Raw genomic sequence first — 25,271 nt, forward strand, 5'->3', positions numbered from 1 at the left:
AAAAAGACTACGTAATTTGGAACAAAATATAAGTCTGTATTTCTAAACAACTCATTCAATGATGTTACCTATATAACCACAACCAAAGTGCTCCATTTCCATTCATAAAAGGTTCATATGTATGGGGAAACCGTGGAAACAGTGTCAGACTTTATCTTTTTGGGCTCCAAAATCACTGCAGATGGTGATTGCAGCCATAAAATTAAAAGACGCGTACTCCTTGGAAGAAAAGTTTTGACCAACCTAGACAGCATATTCAAAGGCAGAGACATTACTTTGCCAACAAAGGTCCGTCTAGTCAAGGCTATGGTTTTTCCAGTGGTCATGTATGGATGTGAGAGTTGGACTGTGAAGAAAGCTGAGCACCGAAGAATTGATGTGTTTGAACTGTGGTGTTGGAGAAGACTCTTGAGAGTCCCTTGGACTGCAAGGAGATCCAACCAGTCCATTCTAAAAGAGATTAGCCCTGGGTGTTCTTTGGAAGGAATGATGCTAAAGCTGAAGCTACAGTACTTTGGCCACCTCATGTGAAGAGTTGATGCTGGGAGGGATTGAGGGCAAGAGGAAAAGTGGATGACAGAGGATGAGATGGCTGGATGGCGTCACCGACTCGATGGACGGGAGTTTGGGTAAACTCCGGGAGTTGGTGATGGACATGGAGGCCTGGCATGCTGCGATTCATGGGGTCGCAAAGAGTTGGACACGACTGAGCAACTGAACTGAATTGAACTGAAGGTAAAATTATCTGTCAAACTAAGTAGCCATATGGTGAAACAAAGTTCAAAGGAACTATAAATCTGAATATCTTTCTTTTATGAAAGATTTTCAAAGATTTGACAATATATACATTTTAAGAAATGTCTCATATATGCTAATCTCAAGTTATCAAATTTATAGAAACAATTCATAATCTATAATAAGTGCAAAGTATTTTCAGATATCCCACACAAATAAGGAAAAAGTACTAATCACAAAATATGGGGAAATTATATTTAAGACTTTACTAGTTATACACAGATGTGTATAATGGACTTTTGGACTCAGAGGGAGAGGGAGAGGGTGGGATGATTTGGGAGAATGGCATTCTAACATGTATACTATCATGTAAGAATCGAATCGCCAGTCTACGTCTCTCGCAGGATACAGCATGCTTGGGGCTGGTGCATGGGGATGACCCAGAGAGATGTTATGGGGAGGGAGGTGGGAGGGGGGTTCATGTTTGGGAACGCATGTAAGAATTAAAGATTTTAAAATTTAAAACAAACAAACAAACAAACAAACACACTCCAAAAAAAAAAAAAAAAGACTTTACTAGTTGACAGTTTGAAGTTCTTTAAGAAAACTTAACTTTTGAACTTTAAGCATTTAAAATAAGACAGAAAATTTGCTATTGTGTGTTCTTCTTTGCACACTAAAACATTACAAGTTTGTTAGCTAATTTGAATTTCTAACTATCAAGAAAATCATTTTCTTGATTGCAAAATAACCTACTAAAAATATAATGGCAAAGTGTAGATTTTAAATTTGAGAATAGTGGGCTATGGTGGACATTAACAATGAAAATCTGGGGGTCACTTACCAGGAAAAAAGAAAAAGCTTTATTACTTACCCTTGTTAATAGACCTGAGATTTATTCTATCTTTCAGTAGAAAAGAATATAAGTCAATGCAGGTAAGGACAGAAAGTGGAAGGAAGGATGAAAGACGGATTTACACATAACTGAGCATTAATGAAAGGCATCTATATTGTAAATGTTGACTGTTTTCCCTTCTCATACACTCTTCTGTTACTTCAAATATTGTTAAAATACAAGCTTTTAGATTTTACTCCTAGATCTTACTGATTCATGAAGATCAAAATCAAAAGGAAAATCTTCCCATTTATCAAGATCACAAACTAATCTGAAGAATCAAAATAAATTTGAGTATGTTTGGTACTTGACTCCAACCATAAACATTACTAATGCTTTGTTAAAATAACAACGACAACGATAATAATGAACGACAGAGACAACATATACTCAGCTAAGTGCCTATACCGGAGGCTGCCAGTTTTTGTTCTCTTTTGATAACCAACTCTTGGGAAATTTAGTAACTATTAAAGCATCTACCAATAACATCTCAAAAGAGGCTTATAATTTAAAAAACATGGCTATTTGGAGCTTCTATCTGAAGACGTTCACTGCATCAGAAAAGGGCTGATTCATCTGAATACTCATATCTGATCACATTTAAACTACATCAACTTTAAAATGATGAGTTCACTATTAAGGGACCAGATAGGGAGATACAAAAGAATTTACCTCTTGAGTAACTCTGTAGCAGGCTCTATGTCTTACATAAATTTTACTTATCCCTCAGACAGACAAATATTAATTCTGTTTTTACTTATTAGGAGACTAGTGCACACAATTTAGTCACGAAAATGGATTCTGTATATTTCTAAAGTCCAGGTTCTCTCTTACTCTCCTCCATTTCTAAATATTTCGCCTGGAACTGTCTTGGCACCTGACATCATTTGGCTGGCTCTTGGTCATCCTTGGGGTCTGGGATGCCTACTTCCATCGGTCCATTTGCTAAAGTCTTTTTATCTCATCTTCCCCCATAGACTGTGACAGGGTTCTTGAGGACAGGGTTCTTGCCTTTCTTTCCTTCGGGTTCCCAGCCTTGCTAACAGTTTCTGGCACACAGTAAACATTCACCAAGTGTTACCAGATCCCTTCCCCATCTTGAGCTTTTTATTTTAGAGAACTAAAGTTAAAATTTACATTTTTTAAAAAAGTCAGGCTTTGAACTCGTTATCAAGCTGATCTTTCATTATGTTGGGCTTTCACCTAAAAAGTGAGCATAACATTTAGTCCTCACAAATACACCATAATATAAAACGATGGCAAAATATAAAGTTTCTCAAAACCATGTTAGGACAACAAGAGAGACAAGTGCAGTCCACTGGTTTTGAATTTTCTACAAAAAGTTTGACACAGATACACACGTAACAACATACATCTCTGTAAAGAGTGTAGACCCTTAATGTATATAGAGGGAAATCACATTAACAGTTAATCAAAAGTTAATGCTTAGAAAAACTAAGCATGCTGTACTTAATTAAGGCAATGAACAAGATGAGGAAGAAGACAGATTCCTGGAGTTTATCTGGGACAGCACATTGGAGGTTCGCTAGCAGCTCAGACAGTAAAGAATCTGCCCACAATGTGAAAGAAGCGGGTTCAATGCCTGGGTTGGGCTGATTCCCTGGAGAAGGAAATGGCAACCCACTCCAGTATTCTGGCCTGGAGAATTCTGTGGACAGAGGAGCCCGGCAGGCTACAGTCCATGGGGTCACAAAGAGTAGGACACGGCTGAGTGGCTACCACTCTGACTTCACTGGAGCTTGGGTGGGGGAGGCAGTGAGAGGACAGTGCTGTTGGAACAGGATTATGCTTGGCTTCCTGGTAAGAGGACCCCTGGGGAAGATGCCCCTGGGGGAATATTTGCTTATGGAGCATCTGAGCATGACCTGCAATAAAGTGGCAAATTATGCCTAGATCAGACACACTAATACCCACTCTTTCTTTTGGATTAGAGAGCACAGAACTGCTTCCTCCCTAGGGCAAAACTGAGAGCAAAAAAATGTTTTTCCTTCCACCTACAGTAAATATTTGAGGAAGTTTAGGAGCAAATTGATTTTCAAAATAAAAACAAAACAGCCTTTCTATGCACTATTCAGGGTCTCTAGAGGTACACTGGGCTGGTTGGAAGATAGTGCCTCAGAATTTGAAAAAAAAAAACATAATAATAAATTGGTTTCTTTGTCCTTCTGGCTTTTCCAAACTAAAATTTATTTCAGGGAGCCCTATAGGCAGAACTACCAAACAGGCAACTGCTTCTTGCCCAAAGACATATTCGAGTCTCAACAGAAAATCTCCCAACAATTTAAACCCTCCCTGGGAAAGCAGCAGAGATAACCATGGGCAATCTGGCTCTGCACCTATAATCTATATTGGCCAAGACAAAGTGAGCTTTATTAGTCTCCTTAATACTATGGAAGGTCACCCAAATTATGATTTTTACTACAATTAGCTTACAGCACAGTCATAATATATCTCAGCTGCAGCACAGTTCTACTGGAAAGGGAATGAAATTCTTTCATAATTCAGAAATATCATAAAAACTACTTTCAATGTGATCTTTAATACAAAATGGACAGTTACCAATATAACTGAGGGAAGGAACATGGACATAAAGGATGTCCTTTGGAAAAATATTGGAACATAAAACCTTATATGAATCATAAATAAAATTTACAAGCAATGTAACTCTGGGGAAAATGCACACTGGATACGGATCTCCCTATAAGCACTGATTCTCAAAATAACTACCTAGTTGGCTCTCGTTTAATCTGATATCAGTATTATCAACAGCAAGAGTCAATCTTTTAATTCTCTTTTTAAGGATAGCAAGTAAGCAAATTAGATGACAATATACCCATACATATCTTGAGGCCTGGGAAAAAAGTGTCCTTTGCAATATATTAAATAACACATTAAATAACAATGTATTAAAAGCAATTTATTAAATAACATTAAATGTATGGACATGTTTTGTAAAATTTTTAATGCATAGACTACAGTTGATCTTCATCTAAGCTGGTCAGACTGAACTGAATAGCTATTACCATATTGATTCCCTTATACCTATCAAAATGAGCTGTTCATACCCCAGGTGTATTATCACTTCTTATAATAAAATGAATTAGATTAACTAGCACAATATAGGAGAAGGCAATGGCACCCCACTCCAGTACTCTTGCCTGGAAAATCCCATCGATGGAGGAGCCTGGTGGGCTGCAGTCCATGGGGTCACAAAGAGTCAGACACGACTGAAGTGATTTAGCAGCAGCATAGAATAACAGTGACAGAAGACCATGTGGCTGGAGATAGGTAAATTCCCTTGTGCCCTAAGAACCCCTTTGGGAAAGATAATTACAATATGTCTCAAATGTTGAGTGAGTTTTTAAATGCTATAAAGTATGCTAAGTTGGTTATATAATTTATTCTATTCATCTTCACAAAATACCCTTAAGATAGAGGTGTTATCATCCCTGTTTTACCAAATAGGGACAAAATGTTTAGAGAGTTTATGCAATGTGTCTGGATTCTCAAAGCAGGGAAACTACAGAATTGAGCTTCAGTCAGTGTGTAAAGGACACAACTGACCTCAGAAGATTACTTGTAAATCTTTTTTTGAATCTACCCAACCTGCAGACAGTGTGGCTTTTTCCTCCCCCGCCTCCCACTGACTTTTTTTAAGATCTTAGAAATATTTTCGGTTTAACAAGTTCCAGTGGACATAGCCACTCCCGATTTTAATTGTTCAGCATTACACAGCACTGTCTCTTCCTGTTGCTTTGAAAGCCCTCCAAACTCCAGGATTTCTTCTCTAACTATCCTTCATGATCTTTTCAAGCCTCTTTCTCCTCCCCAACCATTATTTACTATTAGAGGACCTCTTTTCTGTTCTCACAGCACACTCCTCGCCTACCTTATCCCATTCCTGCCTGTGACTTCAAATATCATCTCTATGCCACCGAATTCAAATGGCACAACTAGTCTGAAAGAGGAGAGCCATTCAGGGAACACGAGAGTCAGCGTGTACGTACGCATTGCTTATGTTAACCAAAATGATAACTGTAGAGTTTTAAACTCTATTAAATCACACACGAGTAAACATGAACATTTTCTTGGATAAAAATTGGTCCAAATTAACCTTTTAGGAAAAATGAAGAATTCCATTGCATTTCTTTACTATATACTATTTGTACCATCTCTTTTCACTTTGTTATTAAAGCACACAATATGGGGCTTCCCTGGTGGTCCAGTGGTTAAGCATCCGCCTTGCAACGCAAGGGACACTGGTTCAATCCCTGGTCTGGGAAGATCTCACATGCCGTGAAGCAGCTAAGCCCGTGTACCACAACTACTGAGCCTGCGCTCTGGAAACTGAGGGCCCTGGAGCCCAAGCTTCTCAGCAAGAAGCCACCAACAACGAGAAGCCCGCCCACCACAATGAGGAGGAAGCTTACCTGCCACAACTACAAAAAGCCTGCGTGCAGCAAGGAGGACCCAGGGCAGCCAAAAATAAATAAATAAACCTTTCTTAAAAAAAAAACACACTATGTATATCCATGAAAGCATTCTAGGGATATCCATGATCATTTCCTTAAGTCTATGACTTGGAAGATACTGTATTTACATTTTTTGAGACATTTTATTTTCCTATTTCAAATCTAACTGGCTCATTATTTCACGGAAATCAACTATGACCTTGTAGTCATGGTGTAGAAAGAGCTTGTCCAAAGTGCAACTAATATCCAGTCTAACATATGAGCAAAGTTTTCTGAGATGGTCATATAACAAGCATCAAATGTTTGGATGAGCAACGAGGGGGTTCAGAGAAAGGCGAGCTGATGTCAATGTCAGAGCCAGTCGGGACCTTATCTCTTGTACTAAATCCTTCATTGTAGCATTGAGAAAGCTGATAGTTCTATGGAGAATCCTTTCCTCAACAGCCATGGTCCTCAAACTTAACGTACCCTTTTAAAGTAATTTTAAAAAACCATGTACCCCTCATAGAGGGGTATATTTAATTTATTAAATGTAAGTTTAAAAATTTAATTTTAATTTTGAGATGAACATTTAATTTTTCATGGTGCATTTAAACAGCAAGGACTATGAGCTGTGCCACATTAAAAATAATGTTTTAGAATAAAACTCACATAAGCATTTTAATTAATCCAGAGTTATCTAAATACTAGAGAGAATGACATGAACAAGATTTTATTTACAGCTTGAAGTTTTACTTTATTCCTATTTGTTTCTGAAAGCATAGTTTCTATCCTATTTTCACTGAGTTTTACACTACTGTAATAAGTTTTATGCCTGAAAGTCTTTCTATTGATATTTCTCTGCAATAAAAATAGGCAGAAATGACTTTAAAAACTCCTCAAGACCATATAAGTAAGTGTAAAAATAACTGTCTTCTGGATTTAATTGCAATTAAAATTATTTGAAGGGCACAATTATCAAAACAAAACGTATCTGAAGTTGTGATTATTAAAAAAAAATCACAATTACTAGAAGTTAATCTCTTAATGAAATGGATAGCTTGGCCTTTTTCCATTTATTTCATGTATTCCATGGGTGACCATTACTTAGTGCTAAAAGAAGACAGGACCCAGCATCAACTTTCTTCCATTTTCAGTTTGTTATTGTCTTTATTACTGTAACTGTGGAGATTCTTTGTTTACATAAATAAATAGATGGAAATGGAAGAAATGCCTTCCATTATAGCAGTGTCACTCAAATCCTTGAACTCCTCAGCTACATGCCAGAAGTCAGTGATCTCAAAAATTATTTTAATCATATATTGGCTGACAACTCAATTAGGCCCTTCTGCAACTTTGCTTAAATAGAGAATTGTAAACCACTTGACTTGCTAATAGATTTGTTACACAGTCAGAGCCATTTCACCTGTCAATACTAAAACCAAATTGTCTCTTACTTTTTTATGGTGGTGGAGGGTGAGGGGTGGAGGGAGGTGGGAATCCTCAAAGTTCTGAGTCTATATACCAGTGGGAAAGCCTCATATAACCCCAGAGAATACAGTCTAAAGTCTACTACACAATAGCATGATGGCAATTTATACTACATGTCTATATATTCACTTCTCCTGAAAGTATAATACTGAGTAAAACTAGAGCACACCAATTTGAATCAAATAACTTCAACTGAAGATCTCCCAAGGATCTTCCTTTATTATCAGCAAATAAACATACACATATTAATGGTTCAAATATCTATTGCAATTCAGTGTTAAGACAAGTTATGCAGAAATCTTATTTTTATATGCCCAACAAGATTGTATCAGCCAAATAAGGCAATGCATTATTAGTAATACTCATTCATCCATTCAGCTATGATTTTTGGAAAGCAACTAGATGTATTTCCTTAGTTGGGTTCTGAGAAATAGAAAATTGGCTCAAACCTAAACAATGTTTTCTGGCTCCAAACACCATTTCTCAGAGTTACAAGGACTTATTAAGAAAGCAGCCAAGTACTTGGAGCAGTGTTGAGCAGTTTTTCAGCTTTAGGAGACTACAAGCTGAGGCCTTCCTTGTTCCGTGGTAAATCCATGGAACCCACAACCAAATAAACACAATGCAGCTGAGAACGCCAACAGCACAACCTCCAAAAAACTAAGTGTGTGTCAATTTTTATTCATAAAATATAGTTCCTTCAGAAACACTTATTCTTTGGTTTGTATTTTTAGCATATATTTGCCATGAGATGAAACTGTAGGAGAAGTTTTACTTACCAAGAATGAAAAGGAAGAAAACAAAAAGCAAGAGAGCACATGGCCTTTGCAAGGCACTAAAATCATAAGCAAAATGTTTATATTTGTAATTTATAGATAATTTAACACCTATGTTTTTTTCCTTTATTTTTCCTGTAGGAACTATATTGAAGCAGATCTTCCCCCTCCAGGAAAGCCAAAGGAAAAATAATACTCACTGAAAAAGTGGGATTGCAATAGCTCTTCTTACTTACTCCTTGCCTTAAAGTCAGCTTAACAAATGGCGCTGTCCACACATCCTTTTTATAATGTGTATGTGTAGGCGAGGGGGTTGAGGGGGGGGCAGGCCGCTTTCTAAGATGATTCTTCATGACCCACACCCTTGCCAAATCATCTCCATCTCTGGTATGAGAGACACCTGTGATATGATGGGCAGCCCTCCTGTGGTGAGGTTACTTGCTACAGCTGACTTGAAAAAAAACATGCCTCTCTTCACTGGGCCCTAGCCAATCACAGGAGCGCTTAAAATCTGCCTGGGGACATCAAGTCAGAGATGTGAAGCATGAGAGGGAAATTCTCTGTCACAGCTTTTGAAGATGGAGGGGAGGGGAGGGGAGGGAGGGAGGGGAGGGGAGGGAGGGAGGGGAGGGGAGGGAGGGAGGGGAGGGGAGGGAGGGAGGGGATTCCCTCCCGCCGCCCCCCAACCCCGCCACCGCCTGATGCGAACCCAGATTGCCTCTAAAAGTCGACAGCAGTCAGAAAGGAAAGAAAAATCTCAGCCCTTGTAAGTGTCAGGAACTGAGCTCTGCCAAAATCACGAGAGCCTGGAGGAGGACTCCGAGTTCAGCTGCTAATGCAGCCCAGCTGACACCTTGCTTTTGGCTTCCTGGATCTTTAGCAGGAAAATCAGCCCAGGCTTCTCACCTACAGAACTGTGAGCTAATAAATGGGTGTTTTTAAGGCACTGTGGGCTGGAAAACCGGCCCTCATACCTGGAGGGAGGGCAAGGAGAAACTGAAGAAAGAAGCAAGTGGTAGGTTTAATAAGCAAGGAACTTACATGGGAAGCTTGTCTTGGGTGGCCGCAAGATGAATAGATCTCAGGACCGCCTGCCAGAATCTTAAACGTTTATATAGCGCTCTCAACAGGGTCAGCCACATACACAGACCAGATGGTCTCAACAATACTCTCTCAAGGATAAACCTTGGAACAGTTCCTAGCACGGGAATGGTGGGTGGAGAGTACATTCCAAGGACAGGGAAAGGGACGAGGTACCTCCAGCTGTCTGGGTCCGGCCTGTGGCCAACTACGGTCATGTCTTCCTGATACCTCCTCCACCAGGCACTCACTAAGTTTGTGGGAGCTTGTTCTACCACAACAGGAGACTAATATACATGCATGCATTCTGCAGACGGACTGTGAGGGAAGTTGGAGTATCTTCAAAAAGTCGGGAAGAGTGCTACCCTGCTACCCGTCCAGAATAATCTGGACGCAGTCTATCTCCTGGTTTGGGCTCTGTAGTATGAACAAAAGCCCACTAGTGTCCACTAAAAGGAAAATAAATTTGCTTGATGGAAACCAAGAATCGAAGCTATAATTATTTTGAAAACTACAATATGAAAGAGATTGATTCTCTGCCTCTCTAATTCTCATTCTGTTTATTAAGCATCCAAACAATGAGTGGACTACACTTTGCACTTTGCTTATATAAATACTCTCATCTAACAGTCACAACTCCATGAAGCAGTTACATTCCAACGAGAAACCAGATCTTGTATCTCTCCTATATTTTATACCTAAAGTGTCTCTCATCTCCATTTTTCTAATATAAAACCTTTTAAACAGCCACACCACAGACAACCTCACCACCAAACCAGTTATTGAAGTCTGAGACCTCTCACTTTTAGTTCTAGACTCAGTTCTTTGGAATTACCCATTTGAGTATATTGTCCCCAGAGTTTGCTGCAGGTTCACTTTGTTTATACACATAAGGTATATATAGTTTAATAGTTTAATCCTTCCTAAAGCAGGAAGGATTCAGCCCCAGTTGCATAGGAGAACCACCCAGGAGCATTAACCATCCACTGCCTGGGTCCCTGCATCAGAGATAATGATTTAACTGATCTGAAGTGGGGCCTGACCTTGAAATTTTTGAATCTGCCCTGGAGATTCTACAATGGAGCCAAGGTTTAGACCGTTGATGCAGAGTTGGCTCATACTTTGGAAAGAATTTACAGGGAGTATTATCTGGACTGAAAGCAGTGGGGAAAGGGAAACACTAACAGGCTGACGGGTCCTGCTTTTGCCCCAAGATATCTGTCTGGGCAACCGAGGACTTAAATTCCTCACTGAAAAGAAGGTGTGCAAAATGTGTAAATGTTTCACAGCTATGTTGATACAAATAGTCCTGCCAGCCTTTCTACAGTAGGAGTGTAATTTTAAAAAAATTCACACTGTTGCTTTATTTAATGTTTCTATTTAAGCCTATTTAAAAGAAGTATCTTCATCCTCTAAAAATCACTACTTGTATTCCTCTTATTCATCTCCTTCCATTCAGCTTGGTATGTAATGCTATCCTTTTATTTCGGCTTCAACTTGATTGTTTTCAACTTCTTTTATTTATTTATTTTTGGTATTTACATAAACAGGGTATATAAATGTATCTCACTTATCCGATTTAAATATATCCTATTTATCCCATAAATATATTTCTATAAATAGGACACTTTTGGTATCCTATTTAAAGTGTTTCATTAACTTTTTCTTTGTGATAATTTAAGCCTGTTTTTTTAATTATTTGTGTTTTAATGGGAACATCTTTGTTAACAAACACAGAAATGTATAAATCAGAAAGCATATTTGCATGTGTAATACTAACCCCAAAGGTAAATCTCTCTTACACTCTACTATTCATTCATACCTGATGTTTTTAGCTCCTTGAATACATTAAATCCCTCTGACCCATAGGCTTTCTTAGATGTTATTTCCTCAGCCTTAAATAAATTTTCCTGGTAAACTCTTCCTTTTCTTTCTGGTTTCAGTTAAACAGCTTTTTGCTTTTTTTAAGATGGAATGTATCTTTCCAGACTTTGAATGCATATAAATATATATATAAATGGGATTACTCCATTTATATTGTGTTTATTTTCATTCAAAAGAATGTTATAAAATTTTCTATGTCAGTACATGTAGACCTAACTTATTCTTTAACATTATAGAATTTCACTTTTTTGTTTCTTTATACTTTATCCTATTTACCGATTATCTTGATACAGTTTTTTACCAGTGAAACTTATGTTACAGTCAAGATTCTTGTACATACATATTAGGTCACCTATATATTTATTTGCATAGATTTCATCTGGTTGGATCACTGAGTCAAAAAATTTCTCATTTAAATTTTATTTTGACACATTTTGCTGAATTTTTATCCATAAGTTTTCTTCCCAATTTAGTTTCCATCAACAGTGTTAGTTATTTTAAAGTTAAGCTTTTTATTTGTTAAACATTAACTCATTACCATTTTATTATAAAAAGCCATTTATATTTACCTTAATCAATGCATGTATCAACTGCTACAAATATTTCAGTAATGATCAAAGTGATTCATTTCAGAAAACTGTGAGAATTGAATAGTGCAAAACAAGTCTCTAGGTCAAAATTTTTAATCAACTCATCTATGGAATTCATAAAAGGTAATAGCTTTCCTAAGTTTAATCTTGCTTAATGCAAACCTAATAAAGTAAATATTTCACAGATAAAATTAATTTTCATGTGTAGGAGAAAAACTGTTTCAGAAGTATATGCACAAACTAAAAATATGATGGGAGACCCAGTATCATTTTTCTGTTTTTGATATTAGTGTAATATATTTTAGATTCTCATATGTCAGTTGTATTTATACATATGTTGAAGTTATGAATAGTAAACCATTTTACACATTTTCCAAAGCCTGGGAGTCCATAGAAGTATAGGTAAAATTTTTAATACAATTCCTATTTAAAAAGCAGGAATGAAAGAATTAATAAGAGCAACAAGAACAACAACAGAAACAGCAGCAGCAATAACAGCAACCTAAGCCTTCACTTTAGAGAATGGAGACTCTCTGACAAAATATTGGTTTACCCTTATTTCTTCCTAATAGCAAATTTACCAAAATAATAATATCTACTTACATAAAATTCCCAGAGTTTTAACTTGTAACAGACTATCCTAACACTTAACATTGTGAATGGAAAGTATACCCGTGACTATTTACCTTAATTTGGTTAAGAATACGAAGCAGCACATGCTATTCAGGTTGCAGAAAATACCATGGATATCTGCTAATCAGACAAGAAGTGGCTAGTGGGAAAGCAAGGGATATCAGAATAGCCTTCCCAGCCCAGTTATCATTCAGTGCCGAAGTTAAGAAGAAAAGTGATGTGGAAAATTTCAACAGATATATTTATGATAATGCTTATGATACTAGATATGGTCAGAGATAAGAAAAAGAAGCTAAAAGGGGTGTGTGTGTGTGTGTGTGTGTGTGTGTGTGTGTGTGTTTCTCTTTCTTGCTGTCTCCCTCAATCTCTTTCTCAGAAAAAGAAGCTAAAAGGTGTGTGTGTGTGTGTGTGTGTGTGTGTGTGTGTGTGCGTGTTTCTCTTTCTTGCTGTCTCCCTCAATCTCCTTCTCAGAGATTGCCCACCGTCTTATAGATTTGTAGGGCTGGAAGGACATTGTATCCCATTGTGTCCCAAGATCACTAATAATTCCTCATCAGAGTTCCATCTACACCTCTGACCCAAGGCCATCTGGCCAAGCCATGCCCCTTCCTAGAGATAGGTGTTCGTGGGCTCATCAGGAAGACCATTCATTCCACAGGCCAGAGTAATGTCAGGGAGCTTTTCAGCTCTTTACTGGATTTCTCAGAAAGAAAGTCTCACACGCGTTTCCAAATCAATCTGTCCAAATTCAAAGTCATGTTATTCCCTGCTGAAAAACTGCTTTCTAAGTTTTTCCCCCATCACAGTTAACAGTCTTACTGTCAGCTGCACCACACCAGAGCCTACGGCCCTCTCTCTGACCCACTCCCTTCCCCACTCCCATGGCCTGGCACACAGCGTGTACCAAGGAACAGCATGTAAATGCAAGAGAAACAAAGAAGGGATGGAAGAAAGGAAGAAGGAAAAGAATAGGCAGGGAGAGAAAAAGAATGGAAAGGAGGTAGTTTCTTTCAACTGGGGAATATATTGAGGTCCAAGCGCATTGTTTTTCCACATTGATAACCCTTGGTCAGGCACTTCCATCTTTTTTAATTGCACTATTACAACTGGCTACTAATTTGTCTCCTGCCACTTGTCCATCACTCTCTTATCTCTCAAATTGTCCCATCAGAATAGTAATGGTTTGCTGTTGTTCAGCCAGTCACTCGGTCCTGTCTGACTTTCTATGACCCCATGAATTGCAGCACACCAGGCTTCCCTGTCCTTCACTATCTCCCACTGACTCGTGTCCATGCAGTCGGTGATGCCATCCAACCATCTCATTCTCTATCATCCCCTTCTCCTCCTGCCTTCAATCTTTCCCAGAATCAGGGTCTTTTTCCAGTGAGTCGGTTGTTAGCATCAGGTGGCCAAAGTATTGGAGCTTCAGCTTCAGCACCAGCACAATGGATATTCAGGGTTGATTCCCTTTAGGACTGACTGGCTTGATCTCCTTGCAGTCCAAGGGAGTCTCAAGAGCCTTCCAGCACTACAGTCGGAAAGCATCAATTCTTTGACACTCAGCCTTCTTTATGTCCCAACCCTTACATTTGTAACATCACATCTGTAATGGTTACCTCTGGTTTAAAACATATTGAATGAATCCCACTATTTATAACTGTATTCTTCCCTGATGGCTCAGCAGTAATGAGTCTGCCTGCAATGCAGGGGACACGAGTTCCATCCCTGGGCCAGGAAGATCCTCTGAAGAAGGAAAGAGCAACTCACCCCAGTATTCTTGCCTTAAAAATCCACCAGACAGAGGAGTCTGGTGGGCTACAGTCCAAGGGGTCACGAAGAGTCAGACATGACTGAGCATGCACACACACACACACACACACACATTATTTATCAATTATGTTCAAATTTCTTACCTTAATCTGGGCCCTCAAATACAACTATTAGAAGGCTTTTATAGCTCCATCTTCAGCAGCCCCAAGCCCAAGCCCCCTCGTACTCCCATCTACATCGAGGTCATAAGAGGGCACAGGTGATACACAACTGTCACACTGGCCACCTTTCTGCACGCAGTGTTCACAAAGTGAAATAATATAACCTGAACCCTTCTCTTCTAAACCCCATACAGCTAATCTCTCCTTAATAGTCAACCCGAAAGTCACATCTATAAAACCTTTGACATCTTCAGAATGAAAAAGTCCTACCCTCTTCGTGTGTCTACAAAATTTGGTTAAATCTATTACGGTATTCATTTTAGTATAAAAGGGATAAGTACAGCAATAATAAAGAGCATATAATTTTATAGCCCAGGAACCCTTAGGGTGTCAGCTCCCTTGAAGCCTGACCAGGCTCTGCCATTTATGCATCTTTTTTTTTAATATAAATTTATTTATTTTAATTGGAGGCTGATTACTTTATAATATTGTATTGGTTTTGCCATACATCAACATGAATCAGCCATGGGTGTACATGTGTTCCCCATCCTGAAGTCCCCTCCCACCTCCCTCCCCATCCCATCCCTCTGGGTCATCCCAGTGCACCAGCCCCGAGCATCTCTGCATCTCTAGCACCCAAGGCAGAGCCAACAACAGCTATGCAAATGTCAGCCTACTTAGTGGATAACAACCTGTAGAAATTTTCCAGATCAAAAAAAAAAAAAAATAGTTAGGTCACATGACAGTTACATTTTTTACAGACCCAACCTAAAGAAAATATTTCCATTTATCAAAAAGATTTATGTTTTAAATTTAACTTTCATAAACAGACTTACCAGGTGGCTCAGTCAGTAAAAAGAGTCTGCCTGCAATGCAGGAGACCCAAGTTCAATCCCTGGGTTGGGAAGATCCCCTGAAGAAGGAAATGGTCACCCACTCCAGTATTCTTGCCTGGGGAATCCCATGGACAGAGGAGCCTCACGGGCTAGAGTCCATGGAGGTGCAAAGAGTCAGACACGACTGAGGGACTAACATGTTCACTTTCTGTCATGTATATCACTGTGCTCCAGTGTTCCTCACACTTGAATCTGCACCCCCAGATCACTCTGATATTGACCCACTTCAATAAATAGGAACCAAGTAAGATACGCTGATCTTGATGCCCCCAAACAAACACTCCCTTCCTACCATCTGCCTCCTCTGTTTGGTCTAGCTCTCACTTTTGCTCTCTCTCTCCCTCCCTCTTCCTTTCTTCTCCTTCTTCTTTTTCTTCTTCTTCTTCTTCTTCTTCTTCTCTCTCTCTCTCTCTCTCTCTCTCTCTCTCTCTCTCTCACACACACACACACACACACACGCACACACTTTGGGAAAATTATGGTGTTTTGGACTTAACCCTCTCCATTAGGTTCAGGCCTCTCCCAACAGCCAGTGCTTTCTTTTCAATGAATCAATTTCAACAAGCAGGTTTGGACAGTATTTCACCTTCCTGTAATTTTAGTCCTGCCACTGAATGAAACACCAGCAAGTCATATAAGAGATATATAAGTTAATAAAATTCTGAACTCTGTATAGGAGTATGCTTGTTCTCCCTCTCCTGAGGACATTAAGATTGATTTTCATATTTGATAGAGCCAAAGTCACTGGGAACAGAAGGTAGCCAACAGGAAAATCTGCCTTTACCAAGGACCTATGGTAAGCCTGAACTCAGCATCATCGGGCGTGCAGAAGTACATAGACCTTCACACCTGGAAAACACCCTGTTTTTCTGGTCAGAAAGGCTCTCTAAGTGATCAGGACTATTCTGATCTAGGTATAACCCCCACTATTAGATGACACAATTCCTTTAGCACTGCTTAAGCAACCTACATAAATTAAAACATTTGCACACATATTATCAGACTCATACAATAAAGGGTTCTTCACCATTGAAGTCTCTCCCCAGTTTACAGGGCTTCCTGTGTAGCTCAGTTGGCAAAGAATCTGCTTGTGATGCTGGAGCCCTGGGTTCAATTCCTGGGTTGGGAAGATCCCCTGGAGAAGGAAATGGCAACGCACTCCAGTATTCTTGCTTGGAAAATCCCAAGGACAGAGGAGCCTGGCAGGGTACAGTCCATAGGGTTGCAAGAGTCAGACACGACAGAGCTATCTTTCTTTTTCCAGTTTATTTAGCATCAACCATGTGTATGAAATGTTCCTAACTGAAGCAGAAGATATTAACAAGAGGTGGCAAAAATGCACAGAACTATATTAAAAAGATCTGGACCCAGATAGCCACAATGGTGTGATCACTTCCCTACAGCCAGACATCCTGGAATGTGAAGTTAAGTGTGAAGCATTACTATAAACAAAGCTAGTGGAGGTGATAGAATTTCAGCTGAGCTATTTCAAATCCTAAAAGATGACACAGTGAAAATGCTGCAGTCAACATGCCAGAAAATCTGGGAAACTCCAAAGTGTCCACTGGACCGGAAAAGGTCAGTTCTCATTCCAATCCCAAAGAAGCGTGATGCCAAAGAATGTTCAAATTACCACACAATTGTGCTAATTTCACATGCTAGCAAGGTAATGCTCAAAATCCTTCAAGCTAGGCTGCAACGGCATCTGAACAAAGAACTTCCAGATGTATAAGCTGGATTTAGAAAAGCCAGAGAAATCAGTGATCAAATTGGCAACATCCATTGGATCATAGAAAAAGCAAGGGAATTGCAGAAAAATATCTGCTTCATTGACTACGCTAAAACCTTTGACTGTGTGGATCACAACACACTGTGGAAAGTTCAAGAGATGGGAATATCAGACCACCTTACCTGCCTCCTGCGAATCTGTATGCAGGTCAAGAAGCAACAGTTAGAAATGGACATAGAATAATGGACTGGTTCAAACTTGGGAAAGGAGTATGTCAAGGCTGTATATGGTCACCCTGCTTATTTAAGTTATATGCAGAGTACATCATGCAAAATGCTGGGCTGGATGAAGCACAAGTTGGAATCAAGATTGCTGAGAGAAATATCAATAACCTCCAGATACACAGATGATACCACCCTAATGGAAGAAACCAGAGAAACTAAAGAGCTTCTTGATAAAAGTGAAGGAAGAGAGTGAAAAAGCTGGTTTAAAACTCAAGATTCAAAAGCTAAGGATCATGGCCTCTGGTCCCATCATTTCATGGCAGATAGATGGGGGAAAAATGGAAACAGTGAGAGACTTTATTTTCCTGGGCTCCAAAATAACTGAGGATGGTGACTGCAGCCATGAAGTTAGAAGGTGCTCGCTCCTTGGAAGAAAAACTATGACAAACTAGACAGCATATTAAAAAGCAGAGACATTATCTTGCTGACAAAGGTCTGTATAGTCAAAACTATGGTTTTTTCCAGTAGTTATGTACAGATAGTTAGACCATAAAGTAGGCTGAGTGCCAAAGAACGGATGCTTTTGAACTGTGATGCTGAAGAAGACTCTTGAGAGTCCCTTGGACAGCAAAGAGATCAAACCAGTCCATCCTAAAGAAAATCAACCCTGAATATTCACTGGAAGGACTGATGCTGAAGCTGAAGCTCCAATACTTTGGCCACCTGATGGGAAGAGCTGACACTGAAAGACTCTGATGCTGGGAAAGGTTGGGGGCAGGAGGAGAAGGGGAGCAAGAGTGGATGAGATGGTTGGATGGTATTATTGACTAAATGAACATGAGTTTGAGCAAACTCCGGGAGACAGCGAAGGGACATTTGGCGTGCTGCAGCCTATGGGGTCACAAAGAATCAGAGACCTCTGAGTGAGTGAACAACAACAAAAGTTGTATGAAAAGAGATATGAAGGGAAGGATAAGCACACATGTACACGCACGCATGCACACACACACACACACACACACACACACACACACACACAAAAGGTAGCTTAAAGAAGAATAGAGCATCCCACTTAATCTCAGAATCTCTCTTTTGTTCCATTCTTCTTGACTCCCAATTCAGCTCTGTGAAACTCCACTGAAGGGTCAGAAACTCTACAGTCAGTATCCTCTAAGCATCACTTAAATAATTAAACCGAAACAAGGATCATTCAAAACCTTTTCCTTCTCAAAGATGACATTCGCTTTAGTATTCATATCTCATCTGGAAGTTAACTCTGCTGCTCAGGCTGCAGAATGCCTTCCGTTTTGTGATTCTAACATGGCATTACTCTTGGGCATTAGTGACACGGTGTAAAATGCTGGCATTTACAGAGTACTTAGCAGTGATGCCAGTAAATCAAGAAGACGTTTCAGCAACACCTAGGTATTAAACTTCTACCTCACTCACCCTCTGTCCCAGCCATTAGTGATGTATAATTGAAATCTTAATTCTAACTGACTTAGGCAGAGTCAAGCCACTTCAGGAAACAATAATGCTATCTGACACACATGACCTTTTTGATTAAAATAGCTTGTCTCTTTTAGAAAATGCCTCTTCCATATCTCATTAACAGCTTCACAGCCTCCAATATTCGAAAAAGACAGGAGATTTCAGGAGATGCCTAGAAAATATGCTTTACTTTTGGAGGTATTACTAGAATAACAAAGTATTTATCTGTTATTATTAGTAAGAAGGATTCTGGCTTCTGTAATGAAACATATAAAAAAACTTAAGAGCAAATATCAAAGCATCTCCAAGGATACAAGTGGTCTATAGGAACATCGAATTAAAAAAAAAATTCCCTATTTATTGAGAGCTCTCCGAATATACAAATGTTCACAAAACTAATTAGACCAATCACTGTCTAATATCTGTATTATAATGTTGACTAATGAACAATTCTGTAGATAGCTGCAAGAGATAATTGGATGACATTTAATTTACAGAAAGAGAGACAAGGGGGGAAAAAAAAACCATAAACACAAGCAAGGGCTTATTCCTCTGCTCAGGTTTCACTGTCATATCCCTATTACCCAATTCTATCCAGGGTGAGCTCAGAAGGCATTAAGGAGATACCAAGAACTAAAACCTCATTCTATAAAGCATCCTTTAGACAATCTCACTTATCAAACAGAAATAGAGACACAGACACAGAGAACAAAACACACAGATACCAAGGTGGTTAGATGGGATGGGATGAATTAGGAGATTGGAACTCTTTGAAAGAAAAGTTATGACCAACCTAGATAGCATACTGAAAAGCAGAGACATTACTTTGCCAACAAAGGTCCGTCTAGTCAAGGCTATGGTTTTTCCAGTAGTCATGTATGGATGAGAGAGTTGGATTGTGAAGAAAGCTGAGAGCCGAAGAATTGATGCTTTTGAACTGTGGTGTTGGAGAAGACTCTTGAGAGTCCCTTGGACTGCAAGGAGATCCAACCAGTCCATTCTGAAGGAGATAAGCCCAGGAATTTCTTTGGAAGAACTGATGTTAAAGCTGAAACTCCAGTACTTTGGCCACCTTCTGGGAAGAGTTGACTCATTGGAAAAGACTCTGATGCTGGGAGGGATTGGGGGCAGGAGGAGAAGGGGACGACTGAGGATGAGATGCCTGGATGGCATCGCTGACTCGATGGACGTGAGTCTGAGTGAACTCCAGAGGTTGGTGATGGACAGGGAGGCCTGGCATGCTGCGATTCATGGGGTCGCAAAAAGTCGGACATGACTGAGAGACTGAACTGAACTGAACTGAATTAACATATATACACTATTGATACTATGTACTAAAAAAAATAACTACTGTATAGCACAGGGAACTCTGCTCAATGCTCTGTAGTAACTTAAATGGAAAGGAAATTTTAAAAAGAAGGGATATATGTATATGTACAGCTGATTTATTTTGTTGAACAGAAGAAACTACCACAGCATTGTAAAGCAACTATACTCCAATAATCTTTTTTTTTAAAGTATCTCTTTGCAGTAACTGAACTTTCCAAAAGACATAGGGCACTGACTACCATAACTTGACCCAGAGCACAGATGAAGAACAAAACAATACTGTACAATAAGATTTTATTTTTTAACAATATTTGTATTCGCTCCTAGTCAGGTAAGCAGGTCTCCTTTGAAATGGAAATCCACTAGATAGCTAAAGAGGTCATTCTTGGATGACACAAACAACTGCATTTACAGAGGATTTGGGCTCTGACATCATTTAGTGTCTAACAGAGCCAAAGACTTGCAAATGTCTTTGCAATACCTGGGATGCCCTAGAAGTCTCAGAGCTGGCCCCATAGAGCAAGAGATAATTTAAGTCAGAAATATACTGTTTGTGCATATGTGCACACCCATGCCTCCTGTCCCTGACACTGACCTGAAAGACTGGAGCTCAGTCACGTGCTGACAAATGTCATCACCCAGCCATAACTTAGCAGAATATACTTAAAAAAGCATAGTTTTCTACTGACAAGGCTTTAAATTTGAATTAAAAGTAATATTTTTAAATACATAAGCTTTTCAGAAAGTTTGACATTGCCTGCCACTAATCAGAATTGATATTTGAGCCTTCTTTAAGAAAATATGAGAGAGTTGGAGAACACGAAATAACTTCTTATATAGTCATATTGGGCAACAGTCAAAAACAGGTTTTATGTTCAGAATTTATGTTTGGAAATGATAAATAATATTTATTTCATCTGACAAAGGAGAGGGTGGGGCTCAGTCCATATTTAAATCTTTGCTAAAATGCAATGTTTCACTGTACCTATAGGATAAAACCTTTGTCAGTTAATACATATGCTTGGTGATATGAAAAGTTTTAAAACTTTGTAAGAACTTGGTGATATGAAAGTTTAAAAACTAAAAATGTGTCATCTTTGATTGAGAAAGCAATTAGTCCACAGCTATTTAACCACCAAGCTAATCGGCCTGATAAATCTTGAACTCTTGAATTTATTGACAATAGACTCTGCCCTATAGAAGCAAGTCATTCAGTTGAGAACAAACCTTAATGATGTATATGAATACGTGTAATATATGTGTGTTTCCTTACTCATACAGAGTCATATGTATATTTGAACTTTAGAAATTAAAAACCAAACAGGGAAAAAACTTCATGTTACTTTTTGTTTTGTCTTTAATTGTTCAATAATGCATTCATTTTCTGGGAGACTATGATTAAAACAGTTACACATTTGACACTATGTATCAACACAAGCAGTTAAGACTAACACTGTTTTGATGTTTGGATATGTATGGGTATGACATTAATAATTGTTAACAGGCTACAGTATTTTCATTGTGTCCCAAAGTATGATGTCTGGCAACTCGAAAGTTATTTAAAGTTGCAAATTCTAATGTTTTTACAGAACCATAATTGAATAGGGAAATTGGTATACATATAGTAATTAATCTAATTTCTGCTTTAACCACCGCTGAAAAATTATAGAAATTATATTTTATTTGTTTGTTAATGCCAAATAAGATCTTGAATTTACTTGTTCTGTTTCTATTGGAGTTTGTTTGTTGATTTTCCCATATTATATTCAGATCAGTAATGTGAAGAGTTCAAGAAGTTTACTGGATTCCAAATACATGGATATCACCAAATGGTCAGTACTTACATCAGATTGATTACATTATTTGCAGCCAAAGGTGGAGAAGCTCTATACAGTCAGCAAAAACAAGACTGGGAGCTGACTGTGGCTCAGATCATGAACTCCTTATTGCCAAATTCAGACTTGAATTGAAGAAAGTAGGGAAAACCACTAGACCATTAAGGTATGACCTAAATCAAATCCCTTTCAATTATACAGTAGAAGTGACAAATGGATTTAAGGGATTAGATCAGATAGACAGGGTGCCTGAAGAACTATGGATGGAGGTTCATGGCATTGTACAGGAGGCAGTGATTAAGACCATCTCCAAGAAAAAGAAATGGAAACATCAAAATGGTTGTCTGAAGAGGCCTTATAAATAGCTGAGAAAAGAAGAGAAATGAAAGGCAAAGGAGAAAAGGAAAGATGTACTCATTTGAATGCAGAGTGCCAAAGAATAACAAGGAGAGATAAGAAATCCTTCCTCAGTGATGAATGCAAAGAAATAGAGAAAAAGAATAGAATGGGAAAGACTAGAGATCTCATCAAGAAAATTAGAGATACCAAGGGAACATTTCATGCAAAGATGAGCTCAATAAAAGACAGAGATGGTTATGGGCCTAACAGAAACAGAAGATATTAAGAAGAGGTGGCAAGAATACACAGAAAAACTATACAAGAAAGATCTTCATGACCCAGATAACCACAGTGGTGTGATCATTCACCTAGAGCCAGACATCCTGTAATGTAAAGTCAAGTGGGCCTTAGGAAGCATCACTATGAGCAAAGTTAGTGGAGGTGATGGAATTCCAGCTGAGCTATTTCAAATCCCAAAAGATGATGTTGTTGAAGTGCTGCACTCAACATGCCAGCAAATTTGGAAAACTCAGCAGTGGCCACAGAACTGCAAAAGGTCAGTTTTCATTTCAATCCCAAAGAAAGGCAATGCAAAGAATGCTCAAACTACCGCACAATTGCACTCATCTCACACACTAGCAAAGTGATGCTCAAAATTCTCCAAGCCAGGCTTCAACAGTACATGAACTGTGAACTTCCAGACATTCAAGCTGGATTTAGAAAAGGCAGAGGAACCAAAGATCAAATTGCCAACATCAGTTGGATCATAGAAAAAGCAAGAGAATTCCAGAAAAACATCTACTTCTGCTTTATTAGGCCAAAACTTTTGACTGTGTAGATCACAACAAACTGCAGACAATTTTTCAAAAGTTGGGAATACCAAACCACCTGATCTGCCTCCTTAGAAATCTGTATGCAAGTCAAGAATCAACAGTTAGAGCTAGACATGGAACAACAGACTCCAAATTGGGAAAGGAGTACATCAAGATTATATATTGTCACCCTGCTTATTTAACTTATATGCAGAGTATATCATATAAAATGCCAGGCTGGATAAAGCACAAGCTGGAATCAAGATTGCCAGGAGAAATGTCAATAACCTAAGATACACAGATGATATCACCTTTATGGCAGAAAGAGAAGAGGAACTAAAGAGCCTCTTGATGAAAGTGAAAGAATGGAAAAGTTGGCTTAGAACTCAACATTCAGAAAACTACAATCATGGCATCCAGTTCCATCACTTCATGGCAAAAAACAGGAAACAATGGAAACAGTGAAAGACTTTATTTTCTTGGGCTCCCAAATCACTGCAGATCGTGACTGCAGCCATGAAATTAAAAGAGGCTTGCTCTTTGGAAGAAAAGCTATGACCAACCTAGACAGCATATTAAAAAGCAGAGACATTACTTTGCCGATAAACGTCCATCTAGTCAAATCTATGGTTTTTCCAGTAGTCATGTATGGACGTGAGAGTTGGACTATAAAGAAAGCTGAGTACTGAAGAATTGATGCTTTTGAACTGTGGTTTTGGAGAAGACTCTTGAGAGTCCCTTGGACTGCAGGGAGGTCCAACTAGTCCATCCTAAAGTAAATCAGTACTGAATACTGATTGGAAGGACTGATGTTGAAGCTGAAACTCCAAAACCTTGGCCACCTGACACAAAGAACTGACTCATTGGAAAAGACCCTGATGCTGGGAAAGATTGAAGGTGGGAGGAGAAGGGGGCAACAGAGGATGAGGTGGTTGGATGGCATCACCGACCTGATGGACATGAGTCTGAACAAGCTCCAGGAGTTGGTGATGGACAGGGAAGCCAGGAGTGCTGCAATCCATGGTGTCACAAAAAGTCGGACACAACTGGGTTACTGAACTGAACTGAAGTCATTACTATTCTTTCTCTGACTACTCAAGGATGTCTGAAATACAAACAAGACCCAGATAACAGAAAAAAAGACTCTCTGCTGCTGCTGCTGCTGCTAAGTTGCTTCAGTCATGTCTGACTCTGTGCGACCCCACAGATGGCAGCCAATCAGGCTCCACTGTCCCTGGGATTCTCCAGGCAAGAACACTGGAGTGGGTTGCCATTTCCTTCTTCAATGCATGAAAGTGAAAAGTCAAAGTGAATTCGCTCAGTAAGTGTCCGACTTTTCGTGACCCCATGGACTACAGCCTACCAGGCTCCTCCATCCGTGGGATTTTCCAGGCAAGGGTACTGGAGTGGGTTGCCATTGCCTTCTCCAAAAAGACTCTCTAGCATTCTTTAAATCAACTGCTGGAGAAAGGCCTTTGGAAGAGATAAATGTAATTAGCAGGAAAATTCATCTTATATGTTAGCAGATTTTTTAAAATGAGATATATCTCACAACTCCACTACTGAGTTATAACTTTCCTTTTGATTATAAGAATCATTTGATTAAAATGTATCTCATGGGCTTCCCTGGTAGCTCAGTTAGTAAAGAATTCACCTGCAATGCAGGAGACCCTGGTTCGATTCCTGGGTCGGGAAGATCTGCTGGAGGAGGGAAAGGCTACCCACTCCAGTATTCTGGCCTAGAGAACTCCATGGACTGCAGAGTCCATAGGGTCACAAAGAGTTGGACAGGACTGAGTGACTTTCACTTCACTGACATATATAGCCCTCCTAGGCTTGAGCTAGTTTTCTCTTTTCAAATCCCTAGCACAAAACTGTCCTGATTTTAAGTCAAAATTAATGTTCATGTTAAAGCACACTTGTAAAGGAAACAGTAATATCCCCAGTCTGTATCTGTTGTGTTTTTTTTTTTAATTGTCCTAAACTAGAAAAAGTCAGACCAAATCAGTCCAAAAGACAGAGAGGAGTGAGGACCCCCACTGTCCTTGCCACTTTCTGATCTATTCTTATAAACACCTAAACACTCAGGAACTTAAATGTTCTAGTAGTGACAGTGCATGATGAAAGGG

The 25,271-nt window shown here is 39.1% G+C and overlaps 1 protein-coding gene across 2 annotated transcripts in view; it reads right to left on the reverse strand.

Annotated features, from left to right (window-relative positions):
* The window catches only part of NKAIN2 (Na+/K+ transporting ATPase interacting 2), a 1,184,738-nt gene that overhangs the window by 951,350 nt on the left and 208,117 nt on the right, over window positions 1-25,271 (reverse strand). The gene's annotated exons all lie outside the window — the stretch shown is intronic.

The sequence above is a fragment of the Capra hircus genome, chromosome 9 (genome assembly GCF_001704415.2).
Source record: "Capra hircus breed San Clemente chromosome 9, ASM170441v1, whole genome shotgun sequence".
Classification (NCBI taxonomy): domain Eukaryota; kingdom Metazoa; phylum Chordata; class Mammalia; order Artiodactyla; family Bovidae; genus Capra; species Capra hircus.